Below are 13,347 nucleotides of genomic sequence, written 5' to 3'. Positions count from 1 at the left end.
GGTGACTGTGTGTCTGGCTCCTGAAAGATAATGCCGCCATGCTTTAAAGGCCGATCTGATAGCTAAAAGTTCCTTGTCGGTAATTGAATAGTTGATCTCGGGAGCCGAAAACTTGCGGGACCAAAAGGCTACAGGGTGTAACTGGTGTGTGACCGGATCTCTTTGTGATAAAACTGCTCCCATAGCGAGACTAGAAGCATCAGTTTCCATGATGTAGGGGAGTTCTGGGCGAGGTTGTTTTAGAACAGGTGCAGAAATGAATTTAGCTTTTAAGTCCTGAAAAGCTTGTTCTGCTTCAGAAGACCACTCAAAACGTTTGTTCTTTTTTAACAGAGTGGTGATGGGCTGGACTATCCGAGAAAATTCAGGAATAAATCTGCGGTAAAAGTTAGCGAAGCCTAACATGCTTTGAACTCCTTTTACTGAGGTTGGTGATGGCCACTTGATGATTGCATCAACTTTCTTTGAATCCATATGGACTCCGTTGGGTGACAATATGAATCCCAGGAACTCGACTTCTGTTACGTTGAAAACACATTTTTCAAGCTTAGCAAAAAGATTATGTTGACGCAATCTCTCGAGAACCTCTTTAACGTGTCTCTGGTGTTCCTTTTCGGATGATGAATAGACGAGGATGTCATCAATATAGACAACAACACACACGTCTATGAGTTCTCTAAGGACATCGTTCATAAAATATTGGAACGCGGCAGGAGCATTACAAAGTCCAAAGGGCATCACTTGATATTCGAATAGCCCGTACTTGGTGCGGAAGGCCGTTTTCCATTCATCGCCCTCTTTTATCCGTACCAAGTGGTAGGCTCCTCTGAGATCCAATTTTGTATATATACATGCGTCTTTGACTTGGTCCAGGAGTTCAGGGATCAAAGGTAACGGGTATCTGTTTTTAACGGTGATCTGATTCAGGGCACGATAATCTATGCAAGTCCTAAGGTCTCCTTCCTTTTTCGGAACGAAGAACAAAGCCGATGAAGCTGGAGATTTTGAAGGACGGATAAACCCGTTAGCTAGGTATTGATCCAAATATTGTCTGAGGTGAAGATTCTCTGGCTCGGTGAGGGCATAAATCCTGCTGCAAGGAGGAGTTGTTCCGGGTATCAAATCTATTTGACAGTCGTAAGACCTATGAGGAGGCAGGGTGTTCGCTTGATCCTTCCGGAAAACGTCTTGGAATTCCTGGTATTCGGGAGGTAATTTAGGAACCTCCTCAGAAGAGATTGCCGCCAGTGAAACATCAGGCCTAGGATAACAAGTGGTAAAACATTCTGGAAAGTGAACCGTCTTTGCTCGCCAATCGATCTGAGGATTGTGTTTCTCTAACCAAGGGATTCCCAGAATGATCTGGAACTGAGGAGCCTTGATCACATCAAACACGATTCTCTCCCGGTGTCCATCTTGACTCACTAGCGTCACTTCTTTGGTGGCATGCGTTACTGGTCCGGAGGCTATCTCCGTGCCGTCCACAGTAGTAATGACGTCTTTTACAGCCTTAGGGACAAGGGGTAGATTCATCCTTGATACCATTTCACGGTCCACATAATTACCGATTGCTCCGCTATCGATGTAAGCTTCAATTGCATGCAAACGATCTGGACGGTCAGGACTAATGAGGACCATGGGTACCACGAAATGCGAGGTCACGGGACAGATCTTAACGCTCGGCAAGAGGACCTCTACTCATGTCGGGCTAGGTCGTTTCCCTGCTCAGAATTTGTGGTACAGGTATCCGCGGCTCCTACAGCCTTCTTAGCTGGTTTCACTGGACAGTCCCGAAGAAAGTGTCCTGGGTTTCCGCAATAGAGGCATAGTTGCAGCTGCCTTCTTCTTTCCCGCTCTTTCTGGGTTAAAGGTCCTTTCATGCCTCCTATTTGCATGGGTTCCACCTAGTAGAAGTTGGTGGTTTAGAAAACACTCGGGTATCAAATTTGGAATGATCTGCCTTCCTGTTCTGTAGTCTGTGGTCCAATTGGACAACTAAGTCAATATAGTCTGAGCAATCTTGTGGAGGATTCACAACTTGAGCTAACACATCCTTGAGCTCTCCATGCAGGCCTATGTAGAAAAGCGTTATTCTCTTATCCTCGGGCCATTGAGTTTCCACTATAAGTCTGTTGAATGAGGCTATATAAGTCAAGAGGTCTTGATTACCTTGTCGTAATGAAAGAAGTTCATTGTCCAAGGCCTGCCCTTGTGCATGTCTTGCAAACAGTTTCTCCATGCTGGACTGGAAGGCCTGGAAATCATGTAAAACCGGATCATCCTGGGTGACTAAAGGGATGGACCAATCTGCGGCGCTGCCACTGAGATAAGAAAGCACGAAAGCCACCTTGGTCTGGTCTGTTGGGAAAGCAGCTGGTCGACATAAGAAGTGTAAGCGGCACTGGTTGATGAACACCGCGAATTTCTCTGGATCACCAGAAAAGCGTTCGGGCGGAGCCAAGGGCACATTACCGGGCAGATTGATTTGCACTGGATTTAAAGATGATGCAGAAGGATAACTTCCTCCTGGAGCGGGCAAAGGTGTCTATCCTGCCTGCGTTTGTAGCAACTGCCTAGCGAGGTCCTCAGTCCGCTCCTTGGAAATTATCAGTTCTCTCATGTACTTCTGCTCTTAATTCCCCGAGCAACCGGGCTAGTTGATCAGTGTCTGAGGTTTCCATTGCGCCTGGGTAGGAGTTTTGTGGTGGGCTTCGCGTTCTGTAACGCTCACCTGATTCCCACGGAGGCGCGGGTCTTGGCAGGAAGGTGTCTGTGACTCGAAAAGTGATGTGCAGGACTCGATTGGCTTCTGGGATCGAACCTCTTCGCACTGTGTGTCGAACTCGAAGGGTGAGGTTTCTGCAGGTGAAAGAATATGGGGGTTAAAGGTCTGGGTTGTTGAATGTCCCTCTCTCTCTCTCTCTCTCTTCCCAGCTTGTCTGTAGAGCCCCCCCCCCCCCAGGTCAATGTGCTCACCTTAGATAGGTGAATGCTGGACTCTCCATCTGCGTCTAGTGCAGGGTGCCGTTGCCAGTTCCTTCACTGGTGAAACATTGACCTCTTGACTTCAGAGGATGGTTACCGTCGTTGTCTGCACGAGCAGTAAGTTTCTGGACACCTTTTGTCTTTATAGTCTTTAAATGCGTGGCACGTTAATATTGAAGACTCTGTATAATGCTTTTCCCTTATGTATTGCAGGACTCTTGAGATGGAAGATGGAGTGAAGCGCCTGGAAATTCGTAAGTATGGCAAGCGCTCTAACTGTCTCTTTCCTTGCAGCTTAGTTCGTGTTAAAGAGACGCCGGAGTATTCGCAGGCGTTTGATTGCGACGAGCGTGATGGGCGTGAGTAACTACCTGCTTAATGTCTTTTTCTTTGTCTTTACAGGCGACGATGCAGAATGAAGAAATCCGGAATTCACAGCGTGCCGGTAAGTGTAACAATGCTTTTGTCTTTGCAGGCGAAGATGCAGCGTGAAGATTCCGAAATGCACAGCGTGCCGGTAAGTATAACAATGCTGTTGTCTTTGCAGGCATAGGTGCAGCGTGAGACACGGCCGCTGCCGATGGATCAGGTGAGTAAGCACTGCGTGTAAAGTTCGTCTTGCTAACCTGTTGTTTCTTGTCTTTTGCAGGTGCTGATGTTGACTGGGTACAGGAATGGTAAGTATAATTCTTGCAGGTTCAGGATCAAAAGAAGAAAGGCTGGAACAGACTCGGTGAGCGTTCTGCTGCAGATGCAGAATAACGCGAAGCACGTTTCATCTATCGGGTGTGGTTTAAATAGCCTTGGAGTGATGAGGCATCTTCTTCCACGGCCCCGCCTAGGTAAGAAAAGAGTTCCAGTTTCCAGAAGAGTTCCAGTGCTGTATCCAGGGAGTGGAGCTGCCCCACCCAGGTAAGAAAGTAGTTCCTGTTTCACAGAGGGCTTCTAAGTGGCTGGTAAGTAAGCAACATGGTCTGCTGCAGGTAAGTCCACCCAAGCACTTTCGCACCAATTATGAGCCCGGCGCTTCCAGTGCCGGGACCTATGGTTTTGATGAGCCTGGTGCCACCGGCGCCAGGACAGGGTCCAAAAGGTCCCAGTAGGGACCGGCTGGTGCCTAGGATTAGGGTTAGGGGCCTGCTTCCAAGGACGTTGGGCTGGTCCTGGCTCCTTGGAAACAGTGATCATGACACAAGCTCCTTCACTCTATAAAACAGTTGTCTAGGAGTTTCCTCCCCTGTTAATTTAACCTCTCTGAACTTTATTCTATAAGTCTCTTCATCATGTCCTAGCCTTTCTAAAACAACCCTCTTCATATCACTGTAGTTTGTATCACCAGCCGGGTTTGCAGCTTGATAAGCGCTTTGCATTTCGCCGGTCATTAATGGGGTGATGTAGTGGCACCATCGCTCGGCTGGTCACTGGGCATTCCTGGCTACACGCTCGAAATTAACAAAGAAATGTGCAGGATCTTCACCAGCCATATATTTCTAAAATACGGAGGTTGGAACTTGTGGAATATTTCGTAGATTCGTGACTTCCAGTTGTAGAGCTTGTTGAAGGAGTTGTTGACACTCACTTAAAGTTTTGATAAGTTCTTCCATGGCGTACTCTTATCCCACTTCTGACACCAAATGTAAGGGACCCACTTGAGATAGATATATTAACCACATTGAGACAGAGAGTAGGTTTTAGGTTTTGGTTTGATTCCCAACACTTTTATTAACAGCAACTTTTCTCTAACTTTTCTTTTGTGAAAAAAAGGATACATCGTTGTGTCACTTTCTTTAGCCTTTCTGGCTTAACAGCTCCTTTGAACAGGTAAGATGTTCAGGTAAGTGTATTTGTCCTTTACAGTGTCTTATAAGTCTCTCTTTTATTTCCTTGATACTGTTTCTTTACTCTTCCTTTTATAGAGAGTCTTTCTCTTCTTCTATTTTGCACTTGTCAATCTATGGCTTCTTGTCGATTTTATTCATCCTCTGTTTTCTCTCATTTACTCTTTAAAACATGCTTTCTCTTAAGACTTTATTCCCTTCTCTCTTCTGCAGGGACATTACTGTAATATGGAATAGAATTCTTAATGTAACTTTCCCTCTTTAAACTTCTTTTACGAGTAGTCAGCCTCCGACTCGTAATCGTTGCTTACAAATGCTTCAGAGACACTCTGCTTTTCAGGGACCTGCGTTTGAAAGGTTCCCCTTCATGCTTCGTTCCTCACTCAGCAACACTTGTTCGTATTGCACGTAGCAACTTTCAGATTCGGGTTTGTTTTCTCTCTATAGCTTACAGGTACCTGCATAGAGACTGTTGCTGCCCAATCTTTATTCGAGGGCTTCCGTGTCGTTGGCGTCCTTTCCGTTCCTCGTCCTCCGGTCAGCTGCTTTCGTTGTTTTCCTTTGAGCTCCGGCTCCTTGACTCCGCCCCCTTTTCCTAGCAGTGGAGCTTATTTCTGGTACATCCTCCAGCTGGAAGTCAGCTGTCTGGGGAAGACGACGTTTCTTGCTGGAACAAATGAAAGGGAACACCTCTCTCTCTCCGGCACGCCTCCGAGACTGGAGCTCCGATTCCGGCAAAACCCTGGTTCCCTCTGGTATAACTTCACACGGCAACAAACGGTTGCTTATACAACAGGAACGTAATCTTTAGATAGCGCAACGGCGTAACCTTTTTTAACAGTTCATTAATGCTTTCTCGGTATTTTCTCAATATGCCCATTCGTAAACACCAGTCTCCATTTCCTCTCGCACGTCCGATGTCACCAGCAACGAACAGCAATTTAGTTCACATATTAGAGAAAAGCACCTCATGTAATCCTTCCTGATTAATAACATAAACATTCCCCTTCACGTGCTATTAAGGCATTTGTTTTCTTATAATTATAAGCATTTTAGGAACCAGGCACTAAGACTTCATCACACTCCCCCGATATGTCTGTTCAGTTTAAGGGTTTGTTTGGAGGCCGTGGGTGGATGACCAGGAATTGGTTGAAAATGAACGGTGAAAAGACACATGTACTGGTTTTGGGCTCTGCTTTCCCTCTGTCTTCTGGCCCTCTAGTCATGGACCTTTTCCTCTCCCGGTTATTCTAGTGAAAGATCTGGGCGTTAAAATCTCAGCCTCATTGTCGATGTCTGAACAGGTGACCTCTCTCTGTCAAGTTGGCCCCTTTGTGCTAAGGACCATTCATAAGGTCCTACCTTATATTCCTCCTCAATTTCATGTTCCCATTGTTTCTGCCCTGGTAACGAGTGATATTGATAACTGTAACGCGCTCTATCTGGCTCAACCTGCCCATTTAATTCATCGACTTCAGCTCTTGCAGAATATGGCTGTAAGAGCTTTGCTTCATCCTCCTTTTGGCTCTCACATGACCCCTTTTCTACGAAACGTGTGGTGTTTAAATCCTTATGCATTGTTCATACAGCCTTTTATAAACTGGAGCTGAATATCTTCAGGCTAAATTCTGTCCCTACATCCCCTCCAGAGCACTTCACTCTTTATCATCTCTGATGATTCAAGTCTCCTGGATGAAATATTCCTGCATAGGCAGACGTGTGTTCTCCGTTGCTGCAGCAAGCCTTGGGAGTTCCTTTCCATTTTTTGGATAACCATCTTTATTTTCATTGTGCCCTTAAGACTCCCCTGTTCTAAAATTGTGGTTCTGCTTTGTGTTGGTCACTTATGGTTCTCCTAGCGCCAAGATGCCTCTGGGCGGCTTCTGCGCTTTACAAGTTTAATTAACATAATAATAACATAACATAACATAACATAACATAACATAACATAGGAAGCACTGGGAAAACCTGTGGAAGAATATTCCTAAACTGACAAGATCAATCCAGCTCAGAGAAGCCTGGTACAAGGTTATGGTGTAGTGGCATTACAACCTGGAGAGGTTGTATCGGATGTACTCTGCAACCCTGCAGGAGTGCTGGAGAGGATTGGCAGGGAGGGGGAAATGGAGACACATATGGTGGGAGTGCCCGGTATTGGGCATATTTTGGGCAGATGTCAGTGCTCAGATAAAGTCAATGATCACGTGTGATACGGAACCAGCCCCCAGGAAGTGGATGTGTGGGCTATTTGGCCCAGGGATTGATCTACCGTCTAAATCCCAGCGTAAAGCCTTTATGATGATGTTGACAGCGGCCTGGTTGGTGATAGATAAGCGCTGGAAACAAAGACTGCCTCCAACGAGCCAACTGAAAAACAACACGAAACCATCACCTTTTGGTCAAGTTAGAAAACAAATCCTTCCATGCCCAATAAATCACATTTCTAGGGATTATTTTAACACCTGAATGTAACACAGTAGGCAATCGGAAAGAGATATCACCCAGTAGGCATCATCAATCACAGTGAATGAGTGTGACAGCATCATCAAGCAGGACACAGAAAACAGATTCAGAGTTCAAAATAAAATACTTTACTAATCTAAATGTCAGGATGGTTGAAAACCTAACTTGCTGTATAGTCCAGTGGGATTTCCCTACCTAAAAGGGAAGTCTGAGTCAAAGAGTTAAACTTAAAAGTCTGTCTGTGTCCAAACCTATACGTGCCCTCACAACTACAGTTAACAAATGTGTAGGGATGTAAAAGTCAAAAGAAACAGTGTTAAACCTAAAGTCCCGAGGTCCTTCCAGCTCACAGCTTACTTTGAGCCCCGTCCCACAAGCATAAAACAGTTCCACAAAACAACTCATAGTTACCGTCTCTGGACTCAAGGTAATATAGTCTCAATCAAGATTTAGGGTACCCTTCCCCAAGCTTCAGGCACCACAGTTAAAACACAAGGGAAACTTGAGACTCCATTCTCACTCCAACAAAATGTCTTCTCTGGACTCAAGGTAGTATAGTCTCAATCAAGATTTAGGGTACCCTTCCCCAAGCTTCAGGCACGACAGTTAAAACACAAGGGAAACTTGATACTCCATTCTCACTCCAGCAAAATGCCTCAAATCTCAAGGGTTCCCTTCCCCACGGGTTAATTTTGTTGAGCACCACAATTCAAAAAGGAAAGTATCTTTGTCTTCTTGTTGGTAAGGGGGCAGCCCCGCCCACTCACCCCAGGTGCTTTAAGGTAAGGCGAGATGCATTTGAGGCATTGTGATGAGCTACGGTGGAGGGGGGACAGTGAGAGGGATGCTTCCTGTCCAGCAGGACCCAAGGTTAATATAACCAATTATAGTGTAACTGCATGGTGTGGCCCAAGGCATGGGCAGCATCGCTATTCTGCGTAGATAATAATTCCAGGTAGATGGGAAGGCCTGCGCGGTAAATGCGGAATTACATGCACTATGCCCGAAACCACAAGGACACAGAAATCCCCAGTCATTCCCGAGCTCCCATGAGGACAGTTTGCACCCCAACCGCCATGCCGTCTATTCATTGTTCCCGAAAGTGTTGCAAAGATGTGTTTTTCGTCAAGAGGAATGTGCCCTAGAAGGCTGCAATCAGAGACCGGCGCCTGGTGTGTATGTTATCTCACACTGGCCAAAGCATGACCCAGCCCATTCCCGGGTGACCACGAGTTATAGCTCATATAACTGACTAAACCCTAAGATCCCTGATTTCCATGGCACCAGGTGTCCCTTGACCACCAACCCCAAAGTATCAAGTCCTGAAATGTTCAAAGAGGATGGACAGGGCATATAGTTGAAGCGACAGTCGTGTGATTTGTATTGCAAGGTGCTGGGAGGGATAAATTATAGTTCAAAATGAGGGTGGAGACGTTGGAGCCGGATGGCTGGGAGGGAGTGTGTGTAATGTGTGTGTGAAGGTTAAAGTGCCCCAGATCTTCCTGTGTGTCCGTGTTAAACCCTGCCAAGTGCACGGTATGAGTGATAAAACAAGCTGTATGGTAGGAGTATATTTAATTTGTTTTCTGACCTTCGACGTGAGAAGAAGATGAGCCCCGCAGCACCCACATGATGGAAGACGGACGGACTGTGCTGAGGCCAATAAACTGCCATCCCTTATGGATATAGGTGGTACCTGTATAGGGTCCGTCCAATCAGCCGTGCAGGTTTTTACTATATGTATTGCATCATTTATGACAATGTTTTGCTTTATATGATTCTGCTTGTACTACTTTTCGGCAGAACGTTCTTAGCAGCAGAGTTCTTTGATGTTGCTCTCATCTGCGTGTGAGATTAAACTTGTTATCCTTACAAGATCGACTTGGACTTTCTTCCCTAGCGGGTTGTATTCTCTCTGGTGTGAGCGTTCAGGGGCGTGCCTTAATTCTTAATTTTAATTTCCACAGTTCAATAATTTCTGCTTGCAAATATTGATTTTTGTAGTTTGCACACAAGTTGGTATCAGTGTTCCTTTCTGTTATTTAAATTGTAAAGTTCAACTGTAAACAAGTCTCCACACCTTTGTTCTTTAAAAATATTTTTAAATTGCATTAACTCCAGAACTCCACATACTTTAATTTAATTGTTTTTTAAGGTTATATGCTTTCCTTCGAGTATTCTTTGAAGTTGTATTAATTTCAAAACTCAACATTTAGGGATTTGCTTAATTTTGATATTCTGTTCTTTTTTCAGCTTCACAATGTCTTAATTCAAGTTGTTCATAAAGATTTGTTTCAGTTAGGTATTTAATAATTACAGATTTAATTTGTAGTTCCATTTCGCGTTATCCATTGTTTAATATTTGTTCGTTTCACTTAAATTGACTTGCCTGGTCTTCAGAGACCTTCGAAAACATGTTTCTTGACACACGTGACCACTCCGATACAAAGTATTCTTAATAGCTTAGTAATTGACAACAAAAGGGCGAGAGACCTTTCAAAAACATGCTAGGTTGAGACATGTGACCATTCCGATACAAAGTATTCCTGATTAACAGACTTCACATTCTCACGCACCGGGTTTCACTTTCATTAGAAAATCACTGGTCGCTTTGGCTGCAGCACGGATCACACATCCTTCTGTCTTCAGTGTCAGAGCTCCACCTCCTGCCCCTCAGACACTCTGGTGTTGATCCTACAACAACAGGGAATGAGCACCTCGAGCAGAAAGGAAGGGGACAGCCTTCCTGCCTGACTCTCTTGAGCTTGCTCAGTCGGCTCTGGGGATTTGCAGCTTTCACGCTACGCTTCCATGAACAACCTTTCTCTGTGGTTCCCATGGTCTCGGCGTCCTGCTCTCATCTGGTTCCCCACTGCTTGCGCTAGCTTTCCTTGCTGCTTCTGCTCTCTCTCCTTGCACACCCTCTCTCTGTGTTGCTGTCTTCTTCTCCCTTTATACACCAGCAGCCCTCCAACAGGGTGCAGGTGTGCTTCAATTAAGTTTGGCTAACTCTGGTTTAGGGGACATGTAAAGAGCATAATGTTCATTGCTCTTGGTTGCCTCTTCTTCGTCCCAGTACTGTCAAATGTCATTTGGGGAGAACTGGCTTATAACAGCCCATAAATGTTGGGGAAGGGTTGGATTGGTTATTAATAGGGAAAGGGGGATACAATGTCTCGCCCATGGGCATCTCACCCTCCACCCAGATTATCCTCCCTCGTTTCTCTGCCCTCGGGATCAGCTATGGCCTTTCCCTGGCCACCTGCGCAGAGTATCCAAGTGGATTAGGATTGAGAATACCCTCACTTTTCCCACAATAAGATATAAGGTTTTCTTGGGTATGCCGTGTTTACTGTTATTTCATGTTGTACTTTTCTAAGATTGTACAGTCTATGATCAGTTAACTCAGAAAAAGGACAATCAAATGTGTTTCTAATGCCGAAAAATATTAAATCGAGTGCCAGCATAAAAACAGGCACATTCATGCATTTGACCTTGATCTAAAACTAAGAAAAACTCAATTGAGAAAAGATATACAACATTTATCCAAGGATCTGACACAAAAGAACATCGCTCTGATGAAATATCTGAAGTTGACATATAAAAATTGGCAACGAACTCGGAAGTCCGTAAAATACCAGCTCGATGGCGAGAGAATGATGAACCAAATTATATTGAAATCATCAGGTGGCATTTGGTCCTTACTCTGGTAACCTCTTTGCACGACTATTACTAGCAGCATTCAACACCTGGCTAACGGAAAGAAATGTAAGGGATGAGTTTCAAACTGGATTTATTGCGGGGCTAGGCACTACAATCGATTTGATAACCCTTAATGTAGTCATTGAGCTGAGTAAACAACGCAAACAGACGATTTAGGCAGCGTTTATTGACTTTCCTACTGTGTTTGATGCTGTGCCACGTGAATTATTGTACAAGAAATTCATAGGATTATAAACTTCACCCACCAGATCTGAGGTTACAACTGTTTGGAGACTCCCTGAGTCGATCAAGGCCCGGGTGGGCTTCCCATCTACTTCTTCATCACAGGTATATACGTATTGCGACTTATTCACAGAAGGTTGTTCTTGATATTCGCAGTTCAAAGACTCCAACATCCATCGGTTCAGGCTTCATTTTCTTTGGGCAGAGTCGGGCTAGGTGTCCCCACTCTCCGCACTCGAAGCACTGAGGGCCTCTTATTGCAGTCGGTACTGTCTGTAATTAGCAGGGCCTTCACTACTAGGTCGTGAGCGAATATTTTCAGACTCTGGTTTCCTTAATATGGAGTTTGGCCATCTTGTCTGACCGAAGGGTTTGCTCAAGCTGATATTGGGTCGCTGATTATTTACGTACGTTAGTAACCTGCCGTGTCCGGCTTTCTGGTAGGCTGAGGCGATGTCAACAGCCTCATTTAACGAGGGACGGTGATGCTGCTTGACCCATCGTTGTTCAAGACCGGGTAGTGCCTCAACAAATTGTTCCAAGACTATTTTCTCGGTTATTTCTTGTGGAGAGGACGTGGTGGACTGTAGCCACTTCTTAGCAAGCTCCTTCACTCTATAAAACAGTTGTCTAGGAGTTTCGTCCCCTGTTAATTTAACCTCTCTGAACTTCATTCTATAAGTCTCTTCATCATGTCCTAGCCTTTCTAAAACAACCCTCTTCATATCACTGTAGTTTGTATCACCAGCCGGGTTTGCAGCTTGATAAGCGCTTTGCATTTCGCTGGTCATTAATGGGGCAATATAGTGGCACCATCTCTTGGCTGGCCACTGGGCATTCCTGGCTACACGCTCGAAATTAACAAAGAAATGTGCAGGATCTTCGCCAGCCATATATTTCTATAATATGGAGGTTGGAACTTGTGGAATATTTCTTAGATTCGTGACTTCCAGCAGTTGAGCTTGTTGCACCTGTAGCGCTTGTTGGAAAGCCAGCCTATCCGATTGTGCCTGTTGGCTCTGGAGTTGTAGCGCTTGTTGAAGGAGTTGTTGACCCTCACTTAAAGTTTTGATAAGTTCTTCCATGGCGTACTCTTATCCCACTTCTGACACCAAATGTAAGGGACTCACTCGAGATAGGTATATTAACCACACTGAGACAGAGAGTAGGTTTTAGGTTTTGGTTTGATTCCCAACACTTTTATTAACAGCAACTTTTCTCTAACTTTTCTTTTGTGAAAAAAAAGGATAGGTCGTTGTGTCACTTTCTTTAGCCTTTCCGGCTTAACAGCTCCTTTGGACAGGTAAGATGTTCAGGTAAGTGTATTTGTCCTGTACAGTGTCTTATAAGTCTCTCTTTTATTTCCTTGATACTGTTTCATTACTCTTCCGTTTATAGAGAGTCTTTCTCTTCTTCTATTTTGCACTTGTCAATCTATGGCTTCTTGTCCATTTTATTCATCCTCTGTTTTCTCTCATTTACTCTTTAAAACATCCTTTCTCTTAAGACTTTATTCCCTTCTCTCTTCGGCACGGACATTACTGTAATATGGAATAGAATTTTTAATGTAACTTTCCCTCTTTAAACTTCTTATACGAGTAGTCAGCCTCCGACTCATAATCGTTGCTTACAAATGCCCCAGAGACACTCTGCTTTTCAGGTACCTGCATTTGAAAGGTTCCCCTTCATGCTTCGGTCCTCACTCAGCAACACTTGTTTGTATTGCACGTAGCAACTTTCAGAATCAGGTTTGTTTTCTCTCTATAGCTTACAGGTACCTGCATAGAGACTGTTGCTGCCCAATCTTTATTCGAGGGCTTCCGCGTCGTTGGCGTCCTTTCCGCTCCTCGTCCTCCGATCAGCTGCTTTCGTTGTTTTCCTTTGAGCTCCGGCTCCTTGACTCCGCCCCCTTTTCCTTGCAGTGGAGCTTATTTCTGGTACATCCTCCAGCTGGAAGTCAGCTGTCTGGGGAAGACGACGTTTCTTGCTGGAACGAATGAAAGGCAACACCTCTCTCTTTCCGGCACGCCTCTGAGACTGGAGCTCATATTCCGGCAAAACCCTGGTTCCATCTGGTATAACTTCACACGGCAACAAATGTTTGCTTATACAACAG

Source organism: Ambystoma mexicanum, chromosome 4p (genome assembly GCF_040938575.1).
Source record: "Ambystoma mexicanum isolate Mex_15411 chromosome 4p, UKY_AmexF1_1, whole genome shotgun sequence".
Lineage (NCBI taxonomy): Eukaryota > Metazoa > Chordata > Amphibia > Caudata > Ambystomatidae > Ambystoma > Ambystoma mexicanum.
The sequence above is the reverse complement of the archived record's forward strand: the minus strand, read 5'-3'. Positions refer to the sequence as shown.